Source organism: Rhyacophila brunnea, unplaced genomic scaffold (assembly GCF_057557595.1).
Source record: "Rhyacophila brunnea isolate RB1 unplaced genomic scaffold, BYU_Rbru_1.0 scaffold_16, whole genome shotgun sequence".
NCBI classification, from domain to species: domain Eukaryota; kingdom Metazoa; phylum Arthropoda; class Insecta; order Trichoptera; family Rhyacophilidae; genus Rhyacophila; species Rhyacophila brunnea.
The window spans coordinates 19861879-19882899 of NW_028232816.1; the positions used below are offsets into that span (position 1 = coordinate 19861879).

The 21021-nt window shown below is 32.5% G+C and overlaps 1 long non-coding RNA gene across 1 annotated transcript; it reads right to left on the minus strand.

Moving 5' to 3' along the window:
- Positions 1-9628: 9628 nt before the first annotated feature.
- LOC147074500 (uncharacterized) lies at positions 9629-14242 on the minus strand. Its single transcript, XR_015070296.1, has 4 exons — positions 14180-14242; positions 13691-13967; positions 11786-11961; positions 9629-9810 (listed from the first exon to the last, which is right to left on the minus strand). It is a non-coding gene; the product is annotated as an uncharacterized LOC147074500 (long non-coding RNA).
- Positions 14243-21021: the final 6779 nt, after the last annotated feature.

Here is a 21021-nt window from a genome sequence, read left to right on the forward strand (position 1 = left end):
TGCACAGCAATGTGATTCTATCAATCTGGCAAATGAAACACACATTGCCATTCTTAGGTGCCATCCATAATTGTGGACTTGATCCATTTTTTGTCCACTATTGGACAATATCACAAATGGACTTTTATAAACAATATAAAAAAAAAACTGGTCTGTACTATCACTGGATGCAACAGGGAGTCTTGTAAAAGCGATGGAACCCCAACCAAAGCCAATTGGTTACACGAGGGCAAAACGCATATTTTTATATGTAGGTGTGTTAAAAGTTAATAATATTAGCGGTACCCCTGTAATCCAAATGATCTCACAAGCACACGACACACTTTCCATTACTTTTTGGTTAGAGCAATGGATTAAATCGGGCGCTGCAATACCGGATGAGATTAGACTCGATGCATCTTCCGCGCTAATAAATTCAGTAATCAATTGCTTTACCGACTGTAATGATATTAAAGAATACATCAAAAAAAGTATAAGATATCTGTCGAATAAACAATGTGAGAGGCCAAGATGTTTCATCCGAATTGATAGGAATCATTTTATATCTTCTGTTACAAAATGGAGATGTTTTTCAGAGATAGACAAAAGATTAAAGAAATTTTACTGTCACTGTATTGGGTTATTGGTCGACGAAACATCCATAGAAAATATAAAATCTATAATAAAAAACATTGTATTCGTTGCATTATCTACCCATGAAAATATTCAAACTGATTCAGCTAAAAAATTCCTTATATCATATGTGGCGAATGGAATTTGTAACAATTTATTACAGTATGAGGAAGACAGTCATACTGATAGTGATGATAATGATGATACTGTTAATTTTGTAAATATAGACGATAATGAATGCGAATGGTTTGAAGAATATGTGAATAATGTGAAAAGTGATATGAATAATATCGATAATAACCAGGATAATTTATATTGGCTTCCTGGCCTGGAAAAGCCATTAAAGAGCATTTGTTCTAAAATGCCGTTATGGACAGGCATCATGATACCGCTAATTAATGGCAGTAGTTGCGATCTTTCCTGCACTACCTCGAATGTGGAGAGTTATTTTAAGGATTTAAAAAAATTGACATTAAAAAATGAAAATTTGCCTATCAGGGCAGATTTGTTTTTAAGCAAACATTTATTTTCTCTGGAAGGTCAGTTGAAAATTACGTCTTCGAAATATCACACTGCTCTCGGAAGTGAAAAAAATTTTGATGATCTTCCAAAAGAAATAAGTGATGATGATTTTCCAGAAGAATCTATTTTTTCGCAAAGACCACGACCGGAAGAAAATTGGCGAGGGCAAAATGTTGTGAAACGACGAAATCGGCAATCATATTTCAATATACAACCGGATTGGAGTTCCGATACTGCAGATGTTATATCGGTGAAGCCAATTAATATTTTAAAAAACGGACATTTATTGCCAGCCATTTCATTTAAATCTAATTTAATAGCATTAGAAAATACGTGTGCCTTCGACGCAGTTGTTCATGCACTCGTGATAACTTATTTAGATGCAGAAAATTTTAATAAAAGTGTTGTGGATTCAATGAGAACTTCTAAATTAAGTGAATTAGTATACTGTGTTAGTGGAAAACAAGTAGTGTCACAAAAATACAAATTAAGGGCAGAAATTTTGGATTCCATTTTCAGTCCCTATCATTTTAGCAAAAACTTGAAAAAAATTAAATGTGATTGTAATGTGTCTCTAATAGTTGAGAAAGTAGTGAGGCTAACATTTCCATCGTTACAAAGATCTGACAAATGTTCTAAACTTAATTGTGATGATCGGATTCACATGATTGCATTTGTTCCACTCGACTACAATATTTTAACAATTTTTGGTATAAGTAGCTTGCAAGAAGCTATAGTGTTGTCGGATGAACGAAAGTGTAATAATATATTTAATTCTAAACATTGTGATGGTAAAATAACATCAATTTTTTCATGTAGTTCCGATCTTATATTCTTTGAAATATTTGGTATCAATGCTCAAGATGCAGACAATAACTACCGAGTAACTATATCCGATATACCTCTAACTTTAAGTATACTTAATAAACAATTTAAATTAAAAGCATTGATTGATTTTATTCCACCATCGCATAAAGACTGTAGTGGTCATTACGTAACCCATGTACATCGGTCTTCAGGTCAGTGGGAATCAATCGATGACCTTCAAAACAAAATCAAACTAATTTCAAATTCCGTAACTGTTATTCCACATTTATTAATGTACGTGACAATGTAATTTTTAATTTTATTTATAAATCTTCCTAGTTACCACATACTATTTTTCTTGTATTTTTAAGTTTCTTAAGGTGAAGTGTAACACAAAAATATATGCATATATTTATAGTGTTTTTAAAGCTTTCAAACTATTTTTATATTTTTTGATCAATCCATATTATCTAAAAACTTACAATTCTCTTGGAAAATCGTGTTGTTTGACAAATGCCCTTTTTGTACTTAGCTCAATTATTTTAATTTTATAATTTTTTTTCTAATTTCATAACATCGATTTGCCAACTATATATCATGTACCTAGTGGACGTTTTGTTGATTATTTTTGGATTTTGATAATAATTTATTATTGAATATTTAGTTCTACCTGTCCATATTGTATTCATGTTTATCTTGATTTTATCATTGTTATAATGTACTAATAACTTCTTTGGCCTCAGTAGCAATTTTTAATTGATTTGTTTTTTTTTTATTTTGTTAGTAATAATTAATTATACCGTGAATATTTAGGTAGTCATTCTCAATAATATTTCTACAAACTGTATTAAAATGCCTGTTTATAATTACCTTTATTACTTGTTTATATCCATTAAAAATTTGATAAAATAACATTTTATTGTTTTATTATTGATTAGATGAATTTAAATAAATAAAATATTTAAATGAATAGTTGATGAATGAACGTGGTAGTAAAGAGAATCTGGATGTTTCAATGCCCTTATTCATTTAAGGGGGAGGCATGCCAGCAGAGAACCTAGCGGAAAAATACGAAGCTTGCAATTTGAGATGTTTTTTTGATAATTTACAAAAGTATCTGAAAACATTACAAAGATTTTTTTTTTAATGTAAAGAAGATAAACTTACAATTGTAACATAATACATTATATTTTATGGTCATATTTGTTATTAAAATTTAGTTTATTAAGTTTTCAATTTTTCGTCGTTTAGATTTTTGACTAATTCATCGTTTTAATATTTTTTATATTTATTTTATAAAAAATAAACTAATTTTTATAATAAATATGACCATAAAATATAATGTAAATAATAAGATCTGACCCCGCAACGAATTCAAATTTTTCTACATTTTTTTACAATTGTAAGTTTATCTTTAAATTAAAAAAAAAATCTTTTTAATGTTTTCAGATACATATTTATTAATTAATACAGTTAAGATTCTAAATTATCAAAAAAAAATCTCAAATTGCAAGCTTCGTATTTTTCCGCTAGGTTCTCTGCTGACATGCCTCTCCCCCTTAAGTACCTCTTCCGGTTGTAAATTCTTAGCGGCGAATTCAAAAATTTTTGAATTTTGGACTTTTTTGATGAACTTTTTTTCTAGGCTCGCCAAATTTTTTTTCTATTATGAAAGTATAGAACTTTGCACCAATTTTTAATACGGAAATTACGAAATTTTAGTAAGTAGATACTTTTAGCGTATTTTTTAAGATCGAACGCAAACCTTTAAGATAAGAATACTTACATTTTTTCCGATATTCAAAATTATAGTATTTTGGACGTACTATACCTTTTTCATATCGTACATAGTACGCGGCCCAAAATTATATTACAAATACTATAATTATTATAGTATTTGTACAATAATTTTGGTCCGCGTACTATGTACGATATAAACCAGGTATATATAGTACGCCCAAAATACTATAATTTTGAATATCGGAAAAAATATGTAAAAAGTACTAAAATTTCGATATTTTCATTCGATAAATTGGTGAAAAGTACTATAATTTCGCAATATAAGAAGATTTTGAGTACTTGGAAAAAAATTGCTCGAAAAACGTAAAAAAACCCTTGACTGGTTTAAAATGAAATTTCTTGAATTCTTCGGTAAGCATTTTTGGTCGGAAGAGGTACCTAAATGAAAAGGGGTCTCGGAGTTTCTCAAATTCTCCGTTATTTTTTTCTGAGAAACTAAAAACCTATACCATGGTTTCCCAAACTATGGGTCGCGAGCGAATATTGAGTGGGCCCTCGCCACTGTATACATGAATTAAAAAATAGGAAGTGATAAATTTGATATTTCATTCAGCTATTTATAATTCCTAAAAATTGAAATAAACTTAAGTTACGGAAATTATTGTCCTATACATTTTCAACACTATGACAACGCGTACTATATTTTTTTACGCGTACTATATTAGTTCTCTGAACTATAATTCCACTTTGAAAAGATGGCAACACTGACGGTTGGTAACACTGGACTAGGTATAAAATTTAACCCGGCCAAAGCAGAATGAAAGGAATGAATAGGCTAGGTAGTTAAAATATAAACTCTGTATTTAAAGATTCCGTGAAAACATTAAAATAGGTACGCAGTTATATATCAAGTGCTGTCATAATAATAAGTGACAGTATTTAACCGCTTGTAGGTAGTTATAAAAGTTATGTTAAGTAAAAGTATCTATGTTATATTATTATGATTCGTTTTATTTAAGCACAAGTTCACATACCTACAACAGTTGTAGGTAGGTATATGAAGTACCATGTAATATGTTTGGTTAATGCAACGGGCGCTAAAAAATCTTGCTAAACTCCTGTGAAAACATTACCTATTTTAGCATGTCATTACGGAGAAACTTGATTGTATCATTTAAACACACGAAAGTAGGTAAGTATACAAAATATAAATACACTATTACCATTTTGTGCTGTCGATTATTAATTGTATAATCGGCAATATATTCTGTACCTATCCGAACATGTCTATCTTTGGCAACAGTGTCTGCAGTCTGCAATAACGGATTTTCGGAAAAGGCACCGGACACAATCCTTTGCTACCTGCCTTCGCTGGCTTCAAACAAAACACCATCCCTTCGCCTCATACAATCCACTGTTGCCCGTGCACACCTACTTGTATTCGCGCATAAAACTTTACATTATCTTGTATTATTTTCAGGCTTCAATTATGAACTAAAATCATTGAGTTTACCTGCGGAAATCAGGCTAATAATGTGTACCTATCCATTCGAATCTCTTTTTTCTTTCACTCTAACAATTGCGCTAGGTACCTACTTACCTGTAAGTACATAAAAACTTCACTTTAGTAGGTGCATAAATGATTTTCTCATAACTTTTGTAATTGAATGGAAATGACGGTAATTTTTACGGCACTAACCAATACTAATGTAGCACTAAGGATTCGCTATTTTGAATTTTATTTGTTTTTCAAAAGTGGGCTCCCCAACTAGACGCTTGTCATAATTTGATTTGCCCATAACTTTTTTAATTTAATGGCAATTACGATAATTTTTACAGTTTTAACTAACACTAACGTAGCACTAACGATTGGCTATTTTGGATTTGGAATTTTATTCGTTTTTAAAAAGTGGGCAGTCCAACTTGACGTTTTTTATAATTTGATTTGTCCATAACTTTTGCAATTTAATAGCAATAACGATAATTTTTGCAGCACTAACCAATACTAATGTAGCACTAACGATTGGTTATTTTGGATTTTGAATTTTATTTGTTTTTCAAAAGTGGGCACTCCAACTAGACGCTTGTCATAATTTGATTTGCCCATAACTTTTTTAATTTAATGGCAATTACGATAATTTTTACAGCTTTAACTAACACTAACGTAGCACTAACGATTGGCTATTTTGGATTTGGAATTTTATTCGTTTTTAAAAAGTGGGCAGTCCAACTTGACGTTTTTTATAATTTGATTTGTCCATAACTTTTGCAATTTAATGGCAATAACGATAATTTTTGCAGCACTAACCAATACTAATGTAGCACTAACGATTGGCTATTTTGGATTTTGAATTTTATTTGTTTTTCAAAAGTGGGCACTCCAACTAGACGCTTGTCATAATTTGATTTGCCCATAACTTTTTTAATTTAATGGCAATTACGATAATTTTTACAGCTTTAACTAACACTAACGTAGCACTAACGATTGGCTATTTTGGATTTGGAATTTTATTCGTTTTTAAAAAGTGGGCAGTCCAACTTGACGTTTTTTATAATTTGATTTGTCCATAACTTTTGCAATTTAATGGCAATAACGATAATTTTTGCAGCACTAACCAATACTAATGTAGCACTAACGATTGGCTATTTTGGATTTTGAATTTTATTTGTTTTTACAAAGTGGGCAGTCCAACTTGACGTCAAGTTGGACTGCCCACATTGAATTGCCTATAACTTTTTTAATATAACAGCACTAACGATGATATTGCAGCACTAACCAGCACTAACGCAGCACTAACGACTGGCTATTTCAAAATTTTGAATTTCAAAAGTGGGCAGTCCAACTTGACGCACTTGTGCCGTGGTCAATATTGATGGATGAGCCATAATGCACCAGCACCTATGCCACATACGCTCCACCAAAATAACTAGGATGCCATCTGAACTGAGAGAATCATACTCTGTTTAACACTGTCATGAGGCTCGTAGCTCTATAGCACACCGGTGCGCCGCTAGACGTTGGTAGGTGTGTCGCGGTGCATAGCTTGCAAAAAAACAAATAATTTTGTATATTATACGATAATTACTTAATAACCAAATTTGCGTACGTATAAAAATATATGTTCGGTACTTAATATATTTTAGCACCTGCATGAACTTAATAAAACAAGCAAAGTCAGAATGAAAATAATATATTGACGTGCTCTGATAAACTAGAAGGAGTTAAGACAAGGATCTCTACAAATGTATCAAAGGACCTACCAGACCACCATTAAAAACAAGCAATTAATTTTGGATCCGTCTCAAAAACAATTAACTTTGCAGCAAAAGAAATTTCATCTTTACATTCATACAATCAATACGACTGGATTCGAAACCCTTTCGCAACCAATGCCGAAAATTCTATGGAAGCGCTTTCTCTATAAATTTGAGAGGAATTAGTTGAATTGAGAAACGATGGGACTCTAAAAACTGAATTTTGCAGATGTTCCATTGGCTATTATCTGGATTTCGGTTAAAAAAGAATATTCTTGGATTTCCGACAAGGCTATTGCAGTTCAGCTACCATATCTACGATATATGTGTGCAAAAGTTTTTCAACTCAAGTTATAATTAAAAATTTCGAGAATGTAGTATAACCAAGAACTTCGGGTTGCTTTTTCAAATATCAAGTCAAAAAATATATAAAACTTTTACCTTCATTGAAAGAAGCTCAGGTATCACATTAATTTGTTACAAATACATGCAAATGTATATTTAGTTCTTCCTCGTCTGTTATGTATATTTAATTATGTATCAACTAAAAAAACATAAACTAATGTTATTTTGGTGCATGGCCCCCACAGGGTGGGGGACTGATATGCCTCTAGCCTGGGGGACCAGGCTCAGGGGTGGGACTGCGTGGCAGGTCAACCAGATAAGTAAGATAAACATAAATTACAAATTTGCTCACATATTAAAAATAATTGACTGCAGCGCTATTTTACTACGCTGGTATTAATAATTTAAAACATTCGATTGTAGGTTACAATAATTATTTATTAATATTGTGTCAATATTCAACAAACAAATATTCTTAACCAGACAACTAACCATAATTCAAGTGGATGTATTAATAAATACAAACATTCAATACCATTAATTATACCTCAAACACCATTTTAAAAACTCTATTTTAGAGTATCACACTGTCTTTAACCTTAGCGATAGGTAGGGGGGGCAAATATCCTAGTCTGGGGTCCCCCTTCAGGATGTGGGGTCCATGTTTTGGTGTATAAATTGTTTTACATGCGGTGTGTCACTGTCTTCTGTGAAGACCTGTGGTGTGTCGTGGGTGAGAAAAGGTTGCGGGGCATTGATTTACATACCGGTGCAAGTCAGTTTACAGGAAGCCAGGCGGGAACCGCGCCAATTTTTATTGCTGATTTTGGCAAAATTCATGAATACAAAAATGAAAACCTAACCTAACAAATAATCCAGTAGGTATATCAGCTATTTTCAAAATTTGTTTGCCGCTGGCTTCCTATAAACCGACAAGAACAATATACCTACCTACTTGCACTGTTTGAAAACACCTCAGAAACATTGGTACTTAAAAAAATAAGACACCTGACAGAATTCGAACCTGTATATATTGAATTCTGGCCGATGCGCTTTACCAATTTAGTCACCAGTATTATATCCAATTACGGCATAACTAGCCGTAATGTGACTGAAGCTTTTTACAAATTATGCTAGTATTATTGACCTTTGCGGCTTGGTAAGAATACAATGGGACACAGCTTCCAGCGGTTCCATTAATTGAGCAGATATGTTTTAAAATTGTGTTTTATGTTCATAAAGAATGTCACCTTCACAAATATTGTGATATAGTATATTATATAAGATCCCTTTAGAGCAGTGTGGACTCCTCCAAAAGTGCAATTAGTAATATTATCAAGGCCTGAACAAAAACGATGCATGAGTGCGAGTGGGAAAGTATTCGGCACCCTTATAATCTCTGCGACACGCGCTAGAGTAAGATAAAAGGTCTACATATGTTTGAGTTAGTTTCCAAAAGAATAGCCGACAAATTGTGGTAAATCGCTTCACGTAGCGTCGTAGCTCGTGTTACTAAATTGCTATTTTTTGTGTTAAACATAGTCATTGGTAAATATTTTTAATTATTTAAGCAGGAAAGATGGTTTTGTGTGTTGTATTAAAATATGGTAGCCGTACTGATAAGCAAAAAGATGGTATTACGTTTCATAGGTAAGTTGATACATGTTCGTGATAATTTATTTGTATATTATTATATATTTTAATATCAGTGACCTAGTTTCTTTAAAATAACTTAAATTATGGATATCTTTACCTAATGGTTGCATTTTGACCGCTTAAAAATACTATATAACGTAAAAAAAAATAGAAAATTATATTTTAATTCTGAGCGTCTAGTGCGAGCACTACCGAAATGGTCTATGGTCTCGAACATTTGTAGACGAATGCGTTCGCTCGCCCACAAACCAAACGCATGGCACGCAGCTTCATTTAGCAATGCAACGGGTGGCGTCTAGATGTATCTATAGTCTATGAATATTATGCTCTCTGCGAATATAATAATATTTTATAACTTAACAGCTGAGCAAAGGAAAGGGTGAAAAAATGAAATTTAACATTTATCATAAAACATCAATTATTTATTAAAATACTTTAAACTACCTTTCTATTATCAATCATCAATCCAAGAGGTACTTAACTGGGTGGTCGACTTAAACTTAAAAATTTAAGGAGGTGTAACGTGTTATTTCTTTGCTTGGTCTAAATATATTACAATAAATCATCAATGTTATAAAGGAAAACCATGAAATTTATGATACAAAAATTAATCAATTTTCTGTGGGTAGGTAGTTACATAGGTAAGTATTGAAAGTAATAAACTTCTGTGACCAATAAAAACGTGGGCGGACATTCTTCCAGGATGAGCACCATGGTGTAGAGTAGAGAGCCGTTACAAGGCCCAACTCGTCTGGCTCGTAGCAAAGCTATATTGGCTTCCTGGAGTCGATTCGCATACGACACAGCTCGGGCCATGTAAATCAAATCATCCACATTATGGTGAGCGTGGAATTTGTTCAAACAATTCTCATACTGCAAACAAAAAAGCATTGATAAGATTAAGCAAACGTGATATAGATTTTATACAGAATATTACTTAAAATATTTGCTGTATAAACGTATACTACGTAGTCAATAATTTATTGTTTTTACATTTCATTGATTGTTTAACCATTAGATGGGTGAGCAGCACATTGCATAGAAAGCCTTGGGGATAGATAGCAGTGGTGAAGGGTGGAGGTAGGCTGTTAAGAACTGCCATAAATAGTGCACATTAAACTTTGTCAGTCATGCATATTTTTTTCATTCTAATAAGACAACTTACAGATGGTGTTGGGTTAGTTTTTAAAATTCAATTAAACCCTGCGAAAACAAGTCTTTTACAGATTAACATCCACATAGACTTTTTTAGAATACACTTTTTTTATCCCAAATTGCTCCATGAGATTTAGTCGATCACCTTTGTCATATAGATACACATATTTCGGACCATGGATTGGATCTACAATATGGCTGCTGCTCGCTATAAAGACGTGCTTGGTGAATTGTGAATCTGAATCTCTTAACTGTTTTACAAGTTTCACAATGCAGATAATAAACACCTCTTCTCTGAAGTGTATATTGATCTATCTAGTATCAACGATGAAACAAAGACACATGACAAAATGACTAAGATGGTTATACATAATTATTATATCTTTAAAAATGAAAGTTTATGTCTTGTATATTAATAAAAAATGGGATGATATAACTGCAAATCAGACTGCTCTAATTAAATCCAAGCTTCGATGTCATCTGGGAATTGATCGGTGACTTTCTTGAGATGTGCACGAGCTACATCTCGTTAAGATTGAAAGGTAGATTTAGCGTATAGTGATCCAAGAATTTTTATTATCTCGTAGTTGTTTGGTTGAGCCTTTATGACATTTTTGAAACATTGGGAGGCCCAGTGAAGGAATAATTGTTGAATACAATAAAACAACTTAATATATTTATACATTGGCTTTGCATGAATTATTTAAATTCGCCCACCATACAGTATTGACAATAATAATTACAACATTATAATAATATAGACTAGAACATAAATTTCAGTCCTCATACTTGATAAAAAAATAAGAAAAAACTCAGCAATAAAGTTGGATGGCAAAATTAAAAAGTGGTCACGATCCTCAGCCATGAGTGAACGACCAAGAAGAAGGATGTATGTGGCAGTAAAGAATTATGGACCGAGAAAAATGGAGGAAGCTAAGTGAGGCCTTCATCCAACTGTAGATCGACCCCGGCTGATGATGATGACTTGATAAAAAGCTTAGTGCCCATACGCACTTGCGGCTAGCCGAAGCGGCCTACCGCATATCGTTTTTTGTATGCCGGCTAGCCGCAACGGCCTGCCGCAAGTGCGTATGGGTGAACAAAACAATTATTGTAAAGCAATTTTCTTAAGTGGTGAATACCAGGTCATATTCTATTATATACAAATTTTGATTCATAGATAGCATAAGGATCTCTTCGAATTTTCGTACTGACATACTAGTACTTTTTAATAGTTTAAATTAAATTATAGATTCTTCAAGATGTTACACAAGATTTAACAATGAAACATTCATCAATCTTCCATACATAACTCGAAACAGGTTCAGAAACAAACCAAATTGATAAAAATGTTAGAACATGACATGGGAATCAACCCTAGATTTATCGCATGCCAGCTGAGTCAGCTTGAGAAGATCCAAGATTTTTCGAATGGGTATTTTACTGAGGCTGTTCCAAGTTAAATATTTTCAATGAAGACTGTTACATTCTTAAATCACGTGTATTATTTAGGAATATCAACTGTTAAGCTGTGGACCCAATAGGTTGAGCAAACGATCATATATTTCTTGTAAAAAATATCTGTTATGAGACCTCTTCGTGAGGCAGCCGAGATCCACATCGGATTGTACGGCCAGTAAAAAATATATTTTTAACTGTACGCCTATACAAATATGATATAAAATATACATACATTCTCTGAATCCCCCCGATAAAATGATATACATCTGCTCGAGGCCAAAGTGCGGCAGGACAAATGCAGAAAGTGCAAACTGCGTAGCCTGGTCGCGGTTTCTCGTGCAAGTTAGTAACAGTTCTCCGCACACAACCCCTGATTCTCTGTGTTGTTATTGGACTTGGATTGTAATCCTGAAAACAAATTACAAGACAACTGAATGAACTGAACTGAGAAAAATTTTCACCCTGCTGAATTAAGCGGATAGACAAGGTTCTTGAATTACTATTATGATTACTAGATAGATGGAGCAATGAGATCTTTTTAAAATTTATGTAGAAAGGATTTTATTCTTTTCCTCATAAATTTCATTTCATACTCATGAAATTTATATCATAATATTTACATTAAGTATGTAATTTTATTAATCAGACATAATTATAGGTTCATATAATTTCTTCATGTTTTCTTTACAGAGACTTAACGGCCCACATGCTCAGCGTAGGTAAAAATGGAGCTTTTATGGTATTCTTTTTCTTTTTTCTTTCGACCATGTCCGATCCTAATAGGATCATATGGGCCTCCACAGAGTAGAGGTTTGTATTGACAGATTTTGTTTTTTACGAGAAATGGATGTCAGCCATTTGCTCAACCTATTAGGTATATTCAGAGCATAATCCTGGACATTCCTTAAACGTTTTAGATAATCAATTTATTTAGTTTTGAAGCCTTATTATCCTTTATATTTATTTTAAACATTTGATGACTGCATAAAGTATTTTTATTACATAAAATAGTTTTTTTTAAACTTTTCGCTCTAATGTTTTAGAATATAGTCATATTTCGGTACATCCATGTGCAGTGGTATTAATATTTTTTAGATTCAATAATTTTTAAACGCATTTACAAAACCATTAGTAAAATTAATGTTAACATTATATAGTGACATATTTACGATAAAAAATTATATTTAAGTAATAATCTTTGTGATCCCAAATTTAACAAAAATTAGGCATTTTATTATTAAAAAATTGGCACGATTAACACATTTGAAGATAATTCTAAAGACACTAATTATAAGCTATGTCTTTGACCATTCAAATGTGATAAACATTCTACGAATAATGTTTGCTTTATAATAACTATTGACCTAAGAATAAGGTACTATTTTTTGAAATACGCCATATTTATTGGCATTTCCCAGTGGTTAAGCTACAACATACGGCCGTAGCCATAAATTGACAAATGATAAATGAAGTAGGGAGTAAGATCATGGTAATGCCCGTGTTTGAACATGTACCGATTTAAAAAAATATTTTTTTTCGGTTAGGTTAGATTATGGTTATGGCTACGGTCGTATGTTGTGGCTTAGCCACTGGGAAATGCCAATAGAAATGGCGTATTTCAAAATAATACTACCTTATTCTTAGGTCAATAATTATTATAAAGCAAACATTATTCGTAGAATGTTTATCAGTTGTGTAATTCATGCGCACTAGAAATCGTATCTGTGGATGATCAGGGTTAAATTATTGTTACACTATAATGGTTTTTCATTGGAAAAAATATTTTAAATATAAAATATTTTTTTTATGAGAAATGGATGTTTAGCCACTTGCATTACCAATTGGATCCAGAGTCATGAGTCATGACTATTTAGAATTTGAATATAAGATGGATAATGCAAAATTGCACTTGGCACATGGCATTCATCCGTAAATCAACAAAACTTAAAAAAACATGAGAATTAATGGATCTTTGATGAAATATGCAAACTCAATTTTGAAAAATTCTAGATATTCATTTTAACTGAATATTTAAACTATTATATTGAACTATTTTAAATGAGAGATGAGTATATTCTCATTTCACAGATTGACGTTTGCTGTGAAAAATATTTAAAACAATGTAAGTATCCCAAACCTTGCTTTATCCTGATTATTTAGCTTCATAAAGCAATGGCCCATGCCGAAACGGAGACGGAGAACAGCCAGGCGGTTGGGGTTGGTTCTCAGAGTTTCCCTGTAGAAGCCGAGAGCGCTGCGGTAGTCCTTTTTTATTGAAAGCGATGCACACTTTCCAGAACAGCGAGGGGATGTTGTTGGAAGATTGATTCACCACAAAATTGAATTGCGCATCCACCGTCCACCACTTTATCACCCTCCAACAAGCACAAGTATGCTCGGCCCAAAGGATGATTCTGCAAAAAAAAAAATACAGATGTACAGCATTTTCGCCGGTAAAGTAAATTCGGCTGTTGTATAATGAAAAATCAGTTGTTTTCATTTTGTTTTTCCAAGTCATGTTGTGAATGGATTGAACTTGTAAATTGTAAAGTTCACTTCATATTATTATATATAAAGAAATTTGAACAAAATTTGACTAGGTTGAATAAAATAGGTATCGTCTTACATGATCATACATGATGATTTTGTCGGCAGTGGTGTATAGGTGTGTGGCTTTGGTGAACAGATCGCGTTTCATGTTTATATTCTTTTCATGGTTAGCTTCCTGCACGCAGTATGTGGCGAGCATGTCCAGGCACCGCATCTGATCTTTCTCCGAGTTAGAATAATCGATGTTGGCCGCGGTGCGGCCCGCATCCAAGATTTTAATGAAGTCATCAGTTCTTTTTGTTTACGTACGGCACCTGTATAGAATACAAACATTTATATGAGAATACGCAATTTGAAAAATTGAAAGGACCCTCGCAAACGATGCTAATAGAAATCAAGATCTGACAGGTCCCATCCATTCATTCAAATATCATTCTCTCTGGACATAAAAATGTGGATAAATGTGGTTGAAAAATTAACCCTGCCTACATCGCAATAAGGGTTATTGTTGTACAACATTTCTTTCCAAAACGCTAATATATATATTATATTATATTGTAGCAAGTAGTCAAATATTAACTTTACCCACATTGCAAAAAAAGGATTATTCGAGATTTTTGAAAGATGTCTTTGACCTATTCTGCAAAACTTGCCCACTTTAATATCGTGATTTTGTATGATTTTGTATGAAACAGTGTATTATCATGGTACTTATATCAATGTATACAAACGAGTTAGTTTTAATACCCGCTCGGTTATTGTAACTTGGTTTCTATGGGGCACTATTTCTTTCAAAAAGTTTGAAACGTCATATGATGAGCAAGGTCTTTTTTCATTGAGGCATGACCATAATAGATTAAATTGGACTAGAAATCATGCATTCTTGCACGCCAATCGAGATATCGGGAAGATTCTACAGGTGTCACTCTTAGCACAGTTATGAAAAACGCCCAATGTTTGGTACACCATGGTATACGCTCGACTATGTGTATCGAGACGTGGTGGTTGGCGATGGAGAAAAGCAAACACCAGAGAGTAATCATTACCCATAAAAATTGATTAAAAAAGTATTCATTTAGTTATTTAGTAAAATATTAATATACCTACTCAAAAGGGTTCGCCATCCAGATTATAATTGATAGTTTTTTTTTCTACAATAGACTGTTTACCCTAGGAAATTGATGGTGACATTCTAATTTCATTACATTCCATGCGTAAAATCTTATAGAGTATTTTTTTTTCATCTCATGCGGTAGGTAATACTTGTTCAGGATCCAACTTCGATCACCTAAAAACAATTTAGATTAGGCAAACGACATTGGTTACGTTAATCACATGTCATAAAATGAAGTAAAATCACATCACAAAACTTTAGCTAGTTCAATGTAATAATTATAACGAAACTAAACATTCAAAACACTACATTATTATAAAATAAGTGATGTTAAAAGTTTATCTTTACACTATTATCAAAAATAAAAATGTTTTGAAGTCGCATGACCAGGCACCTGCAGTAGGTACGAGGAACTAAAGAATGACGTCATTACATTTTAAGTATACTAGAGTAAAAAATAATTGCGCTGTACTTACCCGTGTTATGGGAATTCACCGTCTTCGAGCTGCATTAGAAAACTTGGGATGCCCCGTAAGGAATTATTGCTTTGCCGTAATCTATTTTCACATTGCTGCAAAATTCATAATATACTAGCTGAGCCAGCTGGCTCTCGCCAGTCTGTCTCGCTAGGTCTTGCAGACGGCTTAGCGGTGTTGGATTTTAATATAATTGTGAAGTATGCATAGATGGCGCCATAGTTTTCTCTTCGGGATGGGTTTTTTATTCACATCAGACAGTTTGACATTTCGCTGATAGTAGTAGAATGAGGTTGCGGAATCCTTCATCCAGCAGTGGATTGATCCTAGTTGATGATGATGATAACGATACGAATATGTAGATAAATATAATATCTCCGATTTTGATAAATACAGCAATTCAAATGACAGAAAGGAGTAGAATCAGGGTAGGGAGGCCTTTATTCAGCAGTGAATTGGTTCAGGTCGATGATTATGATGACGATATGAATATGAGGATAAATATAATATCACCGATTTTGATAAATACAGGAATTCAAATGACAGAAAGGAATAGAATCAGGCTAGGGAGGCCTTTATCCAGCAGTGGATTGATTCTGGTTGATAATGATTTAAATAATATGTATAACACCAATTATTGTTGAATACCTTTTAAATATTTTTGGGTTATATGAGCTAATTGATGTATATAAGTTTCATTGGTTTAAAAAATTATCATTTAACAGCCATAAAAAATGTTACATTATCAAATTTTGAAATAATATTCTATGGTATCCAGTATTGCCATGTCTACTGAAATTTCAGTAGATCAACTGATATTTTTTTTCGAAATTCAAGAAATCTACTGATATTTGTGTTTCTCCATAATTGTAAATTAACTGATGATTCTTTTAATAATAAACTTGTAATGATTTACGCATGACCTTTTTTGATGTTATACACTTCTAAATTGACATAAAAAGCATTGTAACTCTACCCAAGAGCGCCATTTTACCCATTAATATCATCATTGCTTACAATAAATTGATATAATTAGTTATTGTTATTCTTATTAGTTTTAAATCATATCTAATAAGCCACATTTTTCAAAATCTACTGATATTTTATGAAATCTACTGATTTTTTTGTCAAAATCTACTGAAATTTTAAATTTTGACTTGGCAACACTGAGTTGATCGCATAGTCAGTGTTGCCATGTCTATCTACTGAATTTTTAAATTTTGACTTGGCAACACTGCAACCCAGTGTTGCCAATTCAAAATTTTAAATTTCGTAGATTTTTACAAAAAAATCAGTAGATTTCATAAAATATCAGAAGATTTTGAAAATGTGGTTTATTAGATATGATTTAAAACTAATAAGAATAACAATAACTAATAATATTAATTGACTGTAAACAATGATGATATTAATGGGTAAAATGGCGCTCTTGGGTAGAGTTACAATGCTTTTTATGTCAATTTAGAAGTGTATAACATCAAAAAAGGTCATGCGTAAATCATTTCAAGTTTATTATTAAAATAATCATCAGTTAATTTACAATTATGGAGAAACACAAATATCAGTAGATTTCTTGAATTTCGAAAAAAAATCAAAAATTCAGTATATTGGCAACACTGCTGGGTTGATCGCATAGTCAGTGTTGCCATGTCTATCTACTGAATTTTTAAATTTTGACTTGGCAACACTGGGTTAATCGCATAGTCAGTGTTGCCATATCTATTGGAATTTCATTAGATCTACTGAAATTTTTGTCAGGAAAAGAAGAAATTATGATATTTGTGATGAACAAAAGTCACTTTTTACATGATTTTTTAAAAGACACTTGTAAGATTGTGTCAATATGCACGCTTTCACCAAACACAATTGTTGAATTTTATACATTTTTGTCAATCTACTGATATTTTGAAGAAAAACTCAAAAAATCTACTGAAATTTGAAAATTTTAGTTGGCAACACTGGTTGATACCTTTAAATATTTTTGGGTTATATAATGAACTAATTAAATGTATATAAGTTTGATTGGTTCAAAAAAAATCATTCAACAGCCGTACAAAAAAAAGTGACATTAAATTTGTAAATATTATTCCTTGGTTATGTTAAAACGTCGATATTTCGTGCGCCCGCGTTTCAATGAAATGATCAGTTTTAATCGGAATTCGTATAAATGTTATTGTTTATTTGAATAATTATAGTTATCTACGGGTACTTGTTATAAATGTGAGTTATTATATAGTGCTGTGCATTTTTAAATCATTGTGAGACGTAAATAATATCACCTGTCGTTTTTTACATGAACAACAAATGACGGATAGTACCTAATTTTTAAAAGTGATTTTTTTGTGACTGTGTTAAGTTTTACAAAATTGTGCTCACTTCAAATTGTAGTATTTACTCGAATGCATCTGATAAGTAAATATGTGGCGAGTCAATTGAAATACCGTAATTTAGTATACATAGTATGATAAAAGACTTCCTTTCCGTCAGAGGTGTAGAAACTTAACTTAAACAAAGAACTTAATTCATAAAAATTTAAATAAATCAGTTCTAATATGTTTATCTGTTAATCTTATTATGATTAGTTTGTGAAAATTGATTGTATATATCGGTTAAAACGCATTTTAAATTTAAAGCGGCCATCTTTGGTTAGTCGGTTTGAGTGTTGCAAACATTGTGAAAAAATAAATTCCCGACATAATCAGTTGTCAATAAAGTGGCGTGTCGCTGGAAAATGTATCGGGAAATGAATAAAAATCACCGACTTCGGGTGGATTTTCGTCAAACGGCTGTGGTTGATGCTGGCCTGACTATGGTTTACCGATATTTTACGATCCGAGAGCCGATTTTTCATTTAAACCTATTGGACATGACGAATAAGGCACACAATCGCTCGCAAAAACGGGCAAAGCTGTAAGATAATAATATATAGGAGATTATATTTTCTTATAACGAATAATCGTCAACTTAACCCTTTGTCTATTGTATGGTATAACGATACGCTACGGCCTACGCCAATCGATGTATGAAGCTTCTCTAAGTAACATAGAAAAATAATGAATCATTTCAGCGTATAGGCATGTGGGGCTTATAAAATTTATATCAAAAATACGACTTGGAAGTTAAAGGCTTAAAATAGTATACGATCACTTCGTTATAGTTTTTTAGATCTGCTAACACATAAACAGTAAAAAATAATAATTCATATTATAACACAGCATAATAATTATTAATTATTAATGATTTGCTGTATTTTTTGCCTAACAACGATATTATGGGTCAATGAGAAATGGGACCAGTCTCAGGAAATAAAAACTACAATTGAGATCGCAAGGAGCGCCTTTCTCAAAATGAGACGCCTCCTTAGCAATCGAGATCTTAACCTAGGTCTGAGACTGCGTATGGTACGTTGTTATGTGCTCTCAATTCTTTTCTATGGCATGGAAGTATGGACGCTAAACCAAGAGATGTCACGGAGACTTAAAGCTTTCGAGATGTGGCTGTATAGACGCATCCTCAAAATTCCTTGGACTGACCGGGTGACAAATGTTGAAGTTCTCAATCGAATGGGGAAGGACCGAGAAATTCTACGTAGTATCAAAACCAGGAAACTACAATACCTCGACCACATTATGAGAGGACACAAATACAGCATTCCCCAACTTGTCAGTCAAGGAAAGATCAATGGGAAGCGTAGCAGAGGACGGCGCCGCATTTCGTGGCTTAAGATTCGTGATTGGTACGAGTGCAGCTCCACCGAACTGTTCCGGGTAGCAGACGACAAAGATAAGATCGCCTTGATGGTGGCCGACCTCCGCTAGGGGATGGCACAATAAGAAGAAGATAGGTACCTATCTCTATAAGGTTTATAGATTTTTAATAACACAGGTTTTCAATACGCCGTAAAAAATCAAATTATATGTGGGTACTTATTTTAGTATTATTATAATTTAGGTAACTATTCTATTCATACATATACTGCATTCCTAATCGCTGAAAAGCCTCAATTAAAATAAAGACTCAACTCGGTGTTGTCGGCAAGTTAGGTACCTAGGTACCTATATCTCGCCTTAATGCCCTTAATCAATCTAATATTACGTTCAAAGCTGACTGGAAGAACGAAATAATGAGTTTAATAATTCTGTGAAGATAAAAAAACAGGAAGATCGCCTCTCTTCTAATTATAGCAAGGAATCAATCATTTTGAGGCTGCTGTTGAGAGATGTCCCAAGACTACAAAATGTTATAAAGGTTTTCGCAACGCCATTTTTTCATTGTACGTAGTCACCCAAGCATTTTGAACCTATAAGATACCTAGACGAAATAATATAGCTTGCCAGCGATTATTATTAACCAATGCCCATACAGGTCACATTGAAGTTAAAAGAATGTATGATATGTAGGTACCTACCTACCATTAGTAATCGAGTGGCAATAGTCGTGCATGATTATCATTTTTGAGGTTTTTACGCCGAATATTATGTATAATATGTAGGTACATACATATTTCTTTGTATTTAATTAATACATAGATATGGTGACTTTATTTATGAATTGGCCATAGCATAGTAGTTGGCCGTTTCAACTTTTGGTTGATAAAATAAGGTGTCAGTCATTTTTTTATTACGTCGTCTGTTGATATGTATAGCTTGGTCTCCATTTTCATACAGAAAAACTTGAACCAAAATTATTCCCTGTGATTTTTTAAAAAAAGTTATTGGTGAAGAAAAATACAAACACTTCGAAATGATAAACACCAGAAAGGCTGTGAAGACACCCCCAAAAATTTTAACTTGTTTCAATATTTTGGAGTTATTTTAAAACATCAGAAAATGAAAAGACCAGAGCAGCATTAAATTTCACTGCCATAAGGTAACAGCTTCTACTATGAAAATATACAATAATATTGATGTACCTACTACCTATGTAGGTATTCAACAGTTTTAAGAACACTAAATGATATAGAACCACAGTCTAATCACGAACCGACAATCATACTTAATATTATTATCTCGGCAAGATGACATTGAACCATCCACATCTGTTTATTTGATCCACTGTGGTGCAGTTGAAAACTATGTATTCCGTTTAAAAAACCTACTAGAAAATTGAAGGAAAAATTAAAAACTTTTTTTTTGCAATAGTGAAACAACATTTGTTATTAAAATAGGTACGAGTAGGTAGGTACCTAATTCGGAAAATATTATTCTTTGCAGATGATACATACTAGGAATTCTCGATATTAATGGTATTATAATAATTATATAGTACATATAGCAATTATTATATTTAACACAAAAAATATTGCTCCAGTATTGGAAGATAATGACT